The 12,373-nt window shown below is 38.5% G+C and overlaps 1 long non-coding RNA gene across 2 annotated transcripts in view; it reads left to right on the top strand.

The window, feature by feature from the left end:
* Positions 1-309: 309 nt before the first annotated feature.
* LOC146407037 (uncharacterized) overlaps positions 310-12,373 on the top strand; it is a 107,299-nt gene continuing 95,235 nt past the window's right edge. Inside the window, exon 1 of one of the 2 annotated variants that reach the window (XR_014822315.1) lies at positions 310-376. This is a non-coding gene — a long non-coding RNA (uncharacterized LOC146407037). The remainder of the gene's footprint in view (positions 377-12,373) is intronic. The other variant, XR_014822314.1, reaches the window with a different exon arrangement.

Raw genomic sequence — 12,373 nt, 5'->3', positions numbered from 1 at the left:
TAGTGGCTGTGGTGTAGGTTGGCAACTCCAGTTCTGATTTGACCCCTAGCCTGGGAACTTCAATATGCCGCAAGTGTGGGCCTTAAAAAAAAAAAAAAAATTACTGGAAATATTAATAGCAATATAGAGATGGTAGAAGACTTAGTTAACTTGAAGGTACAATAGACGCCAGGATCAAACTGGTTAACAATGAGGCTCATCTGGGTAGATGTCCAGTAGTGTAGATTTCAGATGCAGTGTGATGGAACTTTAAATCCACTTTTCTTCAATTGTATTGTCTCTTTCTTCTCATGTTTTGTCTGTCCTTAGGCTGGTTTCCCTCATGGTTACAAGATGGATGCCAGCAGCAGCTACAGTTTACTTTCACAGTCAGCAGGTAAGGAACACTGGTTTCTTCACTGGTCTCTCTTAAAGCTGAGAAAGAAATTTTCCAGAATTTCTCAGCAAGTATGTGTCAATTGGCTGAAAGTCAGCCATACACTCATTCCTGAACCAATCACTGGCTAGCTTAATTGGTTCACCTCTGGGGTCACAAATTCTGCATGAAGGGGTAGATAACTGAACAAAATTGAGGTTCTCTTAGAAAGGATGAAGGGAAGGGAGTTCCCTGGTGGTCCAGTGCTTAGTACTCTATGCTTTTACTGCCGTGGCCCAGGTTCAATCCCTGGTCTGGGAACTGAGATCCCATGTTAAGCTGCTACATGCAATGCAGCCAAAAAAGAAAGAAGGGGCGAATGGATTCTGGCAAGACAACCAACAGTATCTGTTTTTCTTATTCATGAAAGGGTGATTACTATCATAGCTACTTCATATGATTGATATGAAGGTTAAATGAGATAACACAAGTCCTTAGTACATGGCCCAGCACATAGTAGGACCTTAATAGATGTTAGCTATTATTTGTAATCTATGTTTGTTTGTGTGGTTTCTGTCTTTGCTTTCATGCCTAAAAAGTCCTCTCCCTCCCTAAGATGGTATATTCACTCATATTTCCTTTGTTGGTCTTATGTTTTTATATTTAAATCTTTTTAAAATTTTATTTTATTGTGGTAAGAATATTTAAAGTGAGCTCCACCCTCTTAAATTTTTATCTTTATGAAACAGTATTGTTAACCTAGGTACAATTGTTGTACAGGAAATCGCTTGGATTTATTCACTTCATTTAATTGAAACTTTATACCCACTGATTAGCAATTCCCTGTTCCTTCCTCTCTTCCTGCCCCTGGTAACCATTATTTCACTCTTTGATTCTGCGACTTTGACTTTTTTAGATACCTCATACAAATGGAATCATGCATTATTTGTCCTTCTGTGACTGGCGTGTTTCACTTAGCATCACTTAGTTAAGGTCACACAGCCAGACAGTGACTGAATTAATATTTGAATCCCAGTAGTTTGACTCCAAAGCCTGAAAATTTAGTGGAATATGATACAAAATAGTATTTACTGTGGAGTTCCTGTCATGGCTCAGTGGTAATGAACCCAACTAGTGTCCATGAGGAGCAGGTTCAATCCCTGACCTACCCACAATGCCTCCAGCTGTGGTGTAGGTCACAGAGGCAGCTTGGATCCCACGTTGCTGTGGCTGTGGCGTAGGCTGGCAGCTGCAGCTCTGATTCGACTCCTAGCCTGGGAACTTCCATATGCTGCGGGTGCAGCCCTAAAATGACCAAAAAAAAAATTTACTGTGTATACTGGCCATTTCTTGAATATAAGAATGTTGAGAAAGCCAGATGAGTTATTGTATGTACGAGTACTTGGTAAGCTGTAAAGGATTCTGCTGCCCAGAGTCGGTGAGCAGGGGTTTACCTCACTGCTTGCCAGAATGGAACAAGGAAGAGCCAGCAGCCAGCCCACAACTGCCCAGCATCTTCCTTCACCTTTCTTCCTCTGACCTCTTCCAGGGCCCCTCATTTAAAGTGTGCTGCTCAGTTGCCACATGGACCCCCCTTGGCTGATGCAGCAGTACAGGGTGCCTCCCCAGTCCTGCCAAAGACCTTAGCAAAAAGTCTGCTTCATTCTCTGGGGGCAAAATGGCATAGATTTCACATCTGAAAAATGAAAGAGAATTGAATCTTAACACAAACAGAAGCTCTCAGTCACTTGGCAATTGACCATTTCTTCCTTCTTGCTCTTTTTTTCAGCAAGTAAACAAGCATGATTAACCTATTAAGCTTGAATAGAGTTAGAGACAGATGTTGAGATAATTACTAATGTTAGCCAACTTTTAGTTTAAAATTTATAGGAAGGAAATATTTGTAAATACGGTATCGCTATTGCCAAAGAGTTTGGAACATCACATCTGGTGATGTAATACGGAAGCCATCCATTCTGTCATCTTCCATCCTCAGTCATTCTCCAAAGTGTTTATTTTGACTTAGTGATCCAAAAATGTGAAAAAAATAGAAATTCTGCACACTTCTAAATGCATACTTCCATGGTAGACAAGACTTGGCATGGTGAAGAAATGAATCCCTGACAAGAATGGTGATTGGGTATTTCCAAATGTGCTACATTCCTGTGGATGAACGAATAGTCAGAAATTATGAGTGACTCTCCAATGGGAAGAACACTGTTGGGATTACTGACCACAGAAAGAAAAATTTCAAAATTTCCAGTTACTTGTCACTTTAGGTTGCTTTCTATCTTTGGGAAATGTACTCTTACCAGCACTAAAGGCAATTTCTAAGGAAAAAAGGAGAAAAAAAGGAGATGCCACTTTGGAAGATGTCATTGCTTCATCCTTCCAATAGCCACATGGGGAACATGCAGCAATTTCTTTGCTAGGAAATTCTTTTCTAAGCATCCTGTGCTTCTTGACATGGAGACTGGAAGACTCCCGAGAGTTTCACTGACAAACCCATCACCTGACAGTAGTTCACTCATGTAGGCTCTGAGGAAAAGTTGCTTAACTCAGAAGTCAGCAAATCTCATGGGTATTTCTGACTGAGCTCCAAACCCTGAGGCAAGGCAGGTAACTTTTGGAGTCACAAGGTATCTGCTTTCTTATTCTTAACACAGTTCTCCACAGATGACTTCATAGTATCAACGGGATTGTTTAATTAATAACTATTATGGGCGTTTCCAGCATGGCTCAGTGGTTAATGAACCCAGCTGGCATCCATGAGGATGCAGATTGATCCCTGGCCTTTCTCAGTGGATTAAGGATCTGGCATTGCTGTGAGCTGTGGTGTAGGTCTCAGATGTGGCTCGGATCCTACTTTGCTATGGCTGTGGCATAGGGTGGCAGCTACAGTTCCGATTGACCCCTAGCCTGGGAACCTCCATGTGCCGTGAGTGTGGCCCTAAAAAAAAAAAAAAAAAAAAAAAGACCAAAAACCCCCAAAACTATGATGTACATCTCTTGGAAAAAATATGCTAATATAGGAAATTATTGTTTCTGCTGTTGGGATTAAGACTCACTGCTTAATCAATATTAGCAAATTTAAAAAAAACTGTGCAATTCATACCATGGGCATAATATAATACTCATTTGAAAAATCTTCGTGAGTTCCCTGTTGGCCCAGCAGTTAAGGACTTGGTGTAGTCACTGCTATAGCTCAGGTCACTGCTGATTTGATCCCTGGCCCAGGAACTTCTCTGTGCCCCAGGTGTGACCAAAAAAAAAAAAAAAAAAAAAAAAAAAGGATAACACTTTAATTTGAATAATTGCTTGAAAAGGCTACTAATTTCAGATTAGATTCACTTTACTACTGTAACCAGAAAATTGAGAGAAGTTAAGCCAGTCTGTACAACCTAAGAATCATATGCCATCTTTGAATGATCACATATTTTAAATAGCTTATTTTAAGTGAAGTGTCATTGTAAATTATTAAATGGAACTTATCACTGGCCACTTCCAAAGATGGATGCTTTCTTTGAGTATGCCTAATTTCCAGGCTTTTGAAGGGGAAGCTGTTGGGTTTATTTCATTAAAAATAATATTTATTATGTTTTCTAATGTTCGTTGAAGAGCATAAGAAAGAAACAATTTAAAAAATGGAGGAAAAAAAAATAAGGATCACCAGTAATCCTTAGAGAAAACTCCTATCAATAATTTGTTCTTAACATTGTCTTCCAATCAGTTTTCCCTATTTTCTAATTGTTTTTAAACTTGCAAAAGAAATATATGCTCATCATAAAAATTTGAGACAATATAGACAAAATGTGGAAGTCACCCTAATAATACCTGAATTGTTTCTCCCCCAAATTCATGTGTTGCTCCCAGTACCTCAGAATGTGACTATTTGGAGACAGGGCCTTTAAAGTGTGATTAAGTTAAATGAGCCCATTAGAGTGGGCCCTAGGCCAATCAGACTGGTGTCCTTATAAGTAGAAGAAATTGGGACACAGGGAGAGACACCAGGGAAGGGTACAGATACAGAGAAAAAGCCATGTGAGGCTACAGCAAGAAGGTAGCTATCTGCAGGCCAAGGAGTGAGGTCTCAGAAGAAACCTGCTGACACCTCGGTCTTGGATGCTAGCCTCCAAAACTGTGAGAAAGTATGTTTTGTTGGTTAAGCCACCTAAGCTGTGGTATTTTGTTATGGCAGCCCTAGCAATGAATTCTCACCCTTTAGCTTCTATCCCACTGTTCTTCCCAGGGGTGGCCATGACCAACGCTCTTCTTCCAGACTAATTTCCTATGCTTTTACACACAGAGTCAGATAAAGGAAGTTTCTTTGTTTAATAGATGGGCTCATACAATAAATATTGCTCTGTTGACTTGCTTTTTTTTAGTTATCAGTACATCATAGATAGCTCTCCGTACCAGTACATGTTGAGAACTGCCTGCCACTTTCTTACTGAAGACTGCATAATTTTCCATTGTATAGGTGTGTCACGGTTTATTTTCACCATTCCATTATTGAAGAGCACTTATTTATAATACGAGCAATGCTGCAATAATCACCTTTGTACATTTGTGGTTGGGTTTCTGTGCTAATACATCTGTAAGAATAATCCTAGGATTAGAATTAGAAATGTGAGTCAAAAAGCACACAGATTTAAAATTTGAAAGCTGTTTGTCAAATTGCCTTCTACAAAGGCTTAACCAATTTCCAGTCCTACTGTCATATACGAGACTCTCTGTTTCCCCATTTAGGCTTTTTTCTTTTCTTTTCCTATTTATAGGTATGAGCATATGGAGATATATAGGTAGGTAGGTAGATAGATAGGCAGATAGATAGACTTTAAAAATAGCATTGTACTATCAATATTGTTTTGAAATCTCCCTTTAGTATTTGAGTCTTAAGCATGTTTAGTCCTCATTCTCAATATTTATGTATATATTTATATATATTTATGTATTTATGTATATATCATTCTTGTTTGGGAGCTCTTGTCTACATTAGCTGCCATTATTACCAATGCTGGGTATTGGAACCTATAGATATGGATCCACCTAAATATACCTCTAAAGGGCTTGTCTCTGGGATGAAGGCAGAAATGAGAATACTTTTTTCCCCAGGAAATAAGTGAGCAAATGCTTTGAAATAGCTAGCTAAGATATCCCGCTGAAAGTTAACTTCCAGTTTTCTTTTGGAGCCTAGTTAAATTATTAAAATGGCATTCAGGAGTTCCCGTTGTGGCGCAGTGGTTAACAAATCCAACTAGGAACCATGAGGTTGCGGGTTCGGTCCCTGGCCTTGCTCAGTGGGTTAAGGATCTGGCATTGCTGTGAGCTCTGGTGTAGGTTGCAGATGCGGCTCGGATCCTGCTGTGGCTCTGACATAGGCCAGCAGCTACAGCTCCAATTCTACCCCTAGCTTGGGAACACTCCATATGCTAGTGAGTGGCCCTAGAAAAGGCAAAAAGACAAAACAAAACAAAAAAATGGCATTCAAACCCTGTAGACTTGGGCTGCCATAACAAAATACTACTAAATGGGTGGCTTAAACAATAGGAATTTTCTTTTCTCGAACTTCTGGAGGGTGGAAATCCAAGATCAGGGTGCCAGCATGGTCAATGTCTTGTAAGATCTCTCCCCTCAGACCCAGCAATTTTGTTTCTAAATATTTCTAAATATTTATGCAACAGAAATACATGTATGTGCACCAAAAGACATGCCTAAGAATTCATTGCAGTACTATTTATAATGGCCCTTAATAAGAAAGAATGAACAAACAACGAGAATGAACAAAGCACAGATATGGTGACAACATAAATTTCACCGTGATGTTGAACAAAGAAAACCAGACATAGAAATTTATATATAGTATAGTTTCATTTATATGAAGTTCAAAAGAAAGAAAAAGGCAAAACCATGGATAAATAATGAGATCCTGCTGTATGGCACTGGGAACTGTATCTAGTCACTTATGATGGAGCACGATGGAGGATAATGTGAGAAAAAGAATGTATATATGTATGTGTGACTGGGTCACTTTGCTGTACAGTAGAAAATTGACAGAACAGTGTAAACCAACTATAATTGAAAAAATAAAAATCATTAAAAAGAGAAAAAAGCAATACCAGTGTATACTATTCAATGTCAAAATATTGGCTCACCTTGAGGGCAAGTGGTAGAGTCTGCGAAAAGAATATAAAAGGGATTCTGGTATGTTAGTATGCTTCTCCTTCCTTCCTCCCTTCTTCCCTTCTTCCACTTCCTCCCCCCTTCTTTTCGTTTCTTTCTTTCTTTCTTTTCTTTCTTTCCTTCCTTCTTTCTTTCCTTCTTTCTTTCTTTCTTCTTTCTTTCTTTCTTTCTTTCTTTCTTTCTTTCTTTCTTTCTTTCTTTCTTTCTTTCTTTCTTTCCCTTTCTTTCTCTCTCTCTCTCTCTTTCTTTCTTTCTTCTCCTTCCTTCCTTCCTTCCTTCCTTTCTTCCTTTCTTTCTCTTTCTCACCTACACCCATGGCATTTGGAAGTTCCTGGGCCAGGGATTGAGTCTGAGCCACATCTGTGACCTATGACACAGTGCTGGCAATGCTGATCCTTAACTCACTGTGCCACAGTAGAAACTCCAGTATGTTCTATTTCTTGATATGATTAGTTACCTAGTTATCATAGGTTCACTATGTGAAAACTCTTAAAGCCATACATATATAATTTTTATGTTTTTCCTGTGTATGCTGTTCATCATTAATAATGTATAAGTTTCTATCTCAGACCTACCAAATTAGCATGTCTACCTAATTTAACTATCTGCATTAAGGGACTCAGGAATCTATGTTTGAAAAGCTCCCCAGGAATTCTGGTGCATTTGGATTTGGAGAAACTGCTGCTTTTGTGAAGATAACATTTTAGTTGTCCTTCCTAAGACCTAATCTTTCCTTTGAACCTGGGAGGAATCTTTGTGGAGAACACTGATGTACTAGTGTTCATTATAGAGCTATTCAGAGAAAGTCTTTGGCAACCTATCCCACTGACTGTCACAATCTGATCTGGTACCTGCTCAAAAAGAAATAGACTTCTTCTCAGTACAGCATAAAGAGATGGATGGGTTAAGAAGTGGATGCTACAGATTGTTATGTTACTTAGGTGACTAGATTGTTATGTTTTTACACTAAATTGTCATTTGGAACAAACAAGAGGAATACGGCTTTGAAGCAAATGGGTTCAGAGCAATATATCAAGTCTCTCATGAGGCTTTTGCCTAAATATTGACAAATTATGACATGCAGAGCTGATATCCTGAGATTAGCTGCGTTGCTTTGGTTTCTTATCATTCATGGAATTATGTTAAAGAAGGGAACAGATGTCACTTTTGTAAATATGTTAAAAGGGAAAATATGATAGTGGTCATGAATCAAGGGGGAAAAACATCATTTGAGAATTAGAGTATGTTTAGCTTCTTAGTTATCAGGGAAATAACTGTATCAAAGAGACATTGGACATTATTAGCTTTTTGACTCTTTTCCTCTTTCATTTTTTTTCTTTTGCTGTTGAAGTTTGCCAATAAGATGGTCACTAACAAACTATAGTGAGACTTACAGTATGCAAATCTGAATGTGACTTAAGTATAATTATTGGATGGAATCCTCCAATTTGAGGTAGACATCTAACACACACACCACACATTCACACTCAAGATGAAAGACTGATCAAAGATACTTATCTTACTATAGAGATAAGTATCTCTATTTTTTATTTTCTACCATTCTAATACTACAAATAGGATAGTACTAATGCTATAAATATATTTATGTCTGCTCTTCATTTCTTAAAATATGATGGTTGTGATTCACTAAATTGATTTCATAACCCACTAATGTCTTCTGAGATGCAGTTTGAAGAACACTGCCTTAAACTCTATCTAGTCCAACTCTAGGAATTAAAGCATAGAGAAGCTAGAAACTTACCCAGTGGCACACAGAAAAGAATAAAAAAAGAGAAACCCATTTTTCCTAATACTTACTGCTTTCCCTTACAAAGCAGCTCTGTTTTTTCTGAAGCTGATTAACTTAGACAATCACTTAGACTCATCACATTCAGGTAGCTGTCATTCACTTTAGACTAAGTTCATGTTCTTATAATTTGGTAAATTAGTCCATAACCTGACATTCATTGGGCCACCATTTTAGCGAAACCAGTAGAAATGAAGTTTTTTTTAGGTCCTAGACAGGGAGGAGTGTAAATGGTGGACCTCTCGAGGGCTCAGAATTTGGAGTCACACAGACATAGGTTACATATTCTCGCTCCGACCCTCCCCAGTTTTGTGATCTGTGGGCAAGAAGCTTCTCTATGACTCAACTTCCTCAACTACAAAATGGAGGTAATAATAATAGTAGTACTAGTGGTAGTAGTACTACTAGTAGTAATCATAAAAGTAGCAACTTACAGAATTGAATGAGTGTTAGTGTGTTAGTTACGCAATGTTTCAAGCATGGTGAGTACCCAATATATGTTGACATTATGATGATGATGGCCATCACGGAAGTCTAGTCTAAGGGAAAACAAGACAGTCCTATGAACAGAACCCTAAAAATCCAGGAGAGACTAATGGAAACTACTACAATTAAATCAGAAGAGGTTACTCTAATTTCCAGGTCCATGGGGTATGCATAAAATACTAACAAACCCATACATGGAAAGTACTTACATTGATTTACAATAGAAATGATAATAGCAATTGATTAACAAATGACATTTTTAAATATCACGTGTAAGGGACTTAGTGATAAATATTCAATATTGGTACTTAACCCAGAATGGACTGGATATATGGAGAGACTGGGCTTTCTTAAACAGGCAGACTATAGCAAATGACTCTCAATCTGAAGCAGTCACCGTTCAGGGCAAATGGTACCAGGACATCAGCTGGCTGGTAGGCTCAGTCCTTTGACTAAGGGCTCAGTCCATCCTCCTCTTTGTCTGACTTTGTTATACTTCATCATAAGCATGGCTGCCTGCAGTGAGTCTGTGTCCAGCTGCCTGTATAGATGGAGAAACCAACAAACTTTATGTCACTGTAAGAATTTCAAACTCAAGATAGTATAGGTACTTCATAGACTAGCTGTATCTTATCTTTATCATTTAAAGAAGAATTCAGCCCTTAAAAAAAGATATTTCTAAATAGGCAGGGGCTTCTGAACTTTTGTGCTCTGACACACTGAGCCTAAACTGCTATTAAGGTGACAAATGAGAGTTTGCTAGACTAACCGCTTAACACTTTGATGCTTAAGTCTCTTTACTGTGGCCTCTTTTATCTCTGAGTTTCCCAGCTCAGTGTTTGAGAGTGTTTGTAGGGAGCTTTGCAGGCTCTAGGAAATAACTTTGAAGAGTAGGTTCTGAGAGATTAGACTTCCCATGGTCAACTCTGTGCAGGGCTTAGAGCTGTTGAAATTTGGGTATTAATGTTATTAATATCCTTGTTCTAATGGTGACTGAAGGCTGAACTCTTTCAATTGCTTTTTTAAAGTCTCAACATCAGAGGATTCAAAAAGAAGGCTGATTCTTATAAAGAAAATTTCAGATTAAACATTTCTTGTCTTTTTTTTTTTTTTTTTTTTTTTTTGCCATTTTTTGGGCTGCTCCTGTGGCATATGGACGTTCCCAGGCTAGGGGTCTAATCCGAGCTGTAGCTGCTGGCCTGCACCAGAGCCACAGCAATGCAGGATTTGAGCCATGTCTGCGACCTACACCACAGCTCACGGCAACGCCAGATCGTTAACCCACTGAGCAAGGGCAGGGATCGAACCCGCAACCTCATAGTTCTTAGTCGGATTCGTTAACCACTGTGCCATAACGGGAACTCCCCAGGTTAAACATTTCTATCCTGTATTTTTAAAAAGAGTATTCACAAATGATAGAAGAGTGCTAGTACACAGTAGGTGCTCAAAGAAAAAGAGTAAAATTTGTTGGCGATTCCATTCTCTTATGGCCTGAAGACTGAAGTGCTTATTAGTGGACTGTGGTTTCTTCTTGCAGATCATCAAATTCTTCTCTCTATGACTCATACTAACAGGAAGACTGATGAAATATCTTTTCAGCAGTAACCGGAATGTGTCCTTTTCTTTATTACTTAAAAGCACAGTAGATTCACTTAACACTGAAATCAGATATGGTCAAGGCTGAACAATGACAGAGAGAAGTGAAACATTTTCTTAGGGCCCTGTGGTGAAATTTGCTCCCTTTGGCCTTTTTTTTTTTCCTTTTCATCAGACAAATGATTATAAGTATAGCAGTAATTATACAGTGAACTGGCATTTTAAAAAATGTGCTTGCTAGCTTTGAATATGCTTTCCAAATGAATTATGATTACTTGCCACTAGGAATAAATGATCTACAATAGGTGTTCATATTTTTTATTGAGAACAAATATTAAATTCACTAATTAGGTAAAATGGCCCCTCCCCGCCAACCACAATACCGCCATGAGCGTTGGGGAGTTTGCTTTATTATGTATTGTGTGAAAGACAAGAACTTTTATTACCCTCTGGAAATCTGAAACTGTATTGATACTGGAGTGGGCAAGGGCAAGAATGACATCACCAGATTTCTTTTTCTTTCAAGAAGGCAGTGAGTAATTGGGGTGTATCAAGTTTCACTGTAATTTTCATCTAAGAGCATTTTCCTCTTTGAGATTTATATTCCAACTATGATGTTATGATTTCTCTGGAATAAACCGTAAATCTGGTATATGAAATAAAACTCTCATCTCAATGTCTTTGATTTAGATTTATCAGCTAAGTTAGGTATTGAGACTTAAGATTTAGTATTGCTTTGCTCATACTTTCTCGTTCCTGCCTTTTTTTCCTGTCCCCATTATTGTGATTTTGGGCCTGAGAGGAGGAAAGTAGGAGAAAAAACTGGAGTATGGCCTTTCTATTCCTTCCCTTGTTTTTCAACCATAGTTCCATAGCAGGTATTATTTGCTGAGTACTTACTTTGAATTAGGCATTGTACAAACAATGTCTTATTTAACCCATGCAGCAGTTCCCTATGGAAGCAATAGTATTGTCTTAGTTTTCCTGATGAGGACACTGAGCCAACAGAGATTACAAATATGGATCCTGATTTCAACCCACTTCTATTTAATTCCCAAATGCTCACTCTCTCTAGACATGGAATGTACTCAGTAAATATCTGACCACTTCTGATGCCTTCACTACTACATTACAGAGGACATGGCTGGGTTAGGTGCAAAACTCAGGGCCTCCTCAGCCCCCTCTGACACAAAGATTAATGGGAGAGAAGGGAGGACCTTCTTGTTTTAGAAGAGAAGAAAGGAAGGAGAGCAAGAAAACAGAAGAGGAGAAAAGCAAAATAGACATGAGGCCAAGGAGAGAGAAATGGATATTTGAGAGAATCTGTGGAGAATGAGAAAGGAAGACTTAAATTCAGTTCCTCAGAAAATCAGGAATCCATAGCAAAGGAAACCATAAACAAAATGAAAAGACAACCTGGGAGAAAATATTTGCAAATTATACAGCTGACAAGATCATTAATCTTCAAAATATATAAACAGCTCAATAAAAAAAATACCCAATAAAAAAATAGGCAGGAAAAAAAAAAAAAGGAGTTCCCATGGTAGCTCAGCAGCAATGAATCTGACTAGCATCCATGAGGATGCAGGTTCGATCCCTGGCCTCACTCAGAGGATTAAGGATCTGGCATTTCTGTCAGCTGTGGTGTAGGTCACAGAGGGGCTCAGATCTGGTGTTGCTGTGGCTGTGGTGTAGGCCAATGGCTACAGCTCCGATTTGACCCCTCGCCTGGGAACCTCCATATGCCACGGGAGCAACCATAAAAATACACACAAAAAAAAGAAAAGAAAAAAGGGCAGAGGATCTAAATAGACATTTCTTTAAGAATACACAAAGATGGCCAAAAGGCACTGGAAAAGATGCTCCAACATTGCTAATTACTAGAGAAATGCAAATCAAAACTGCAGTGAAGTATGGCCTTGCATTGGTCAAAATGGCCGTAATCA

This window comes from Sus scrofa, chromosome 1 (assembly GCF_054392235.1).
Source record: "Sus scrofa isolate SSC_HxYL_T2T_F1_AM1 chromosome 1, Sscrofa_HxYL_maternal_Yorkshire_Landrace_v2.0, whole genome shotgun sequence".
In the NCBI taxonomy this organism is placed as follows: domain Eukaryota; kingdom Metazoa; phylum Chordata; class Mammalia; order Artiodactyla; family Suidae; genus Sus; species Sus scrofa.
This window is presented reverse-complemented; position numbering and strand designations above follow the sequence as displayed.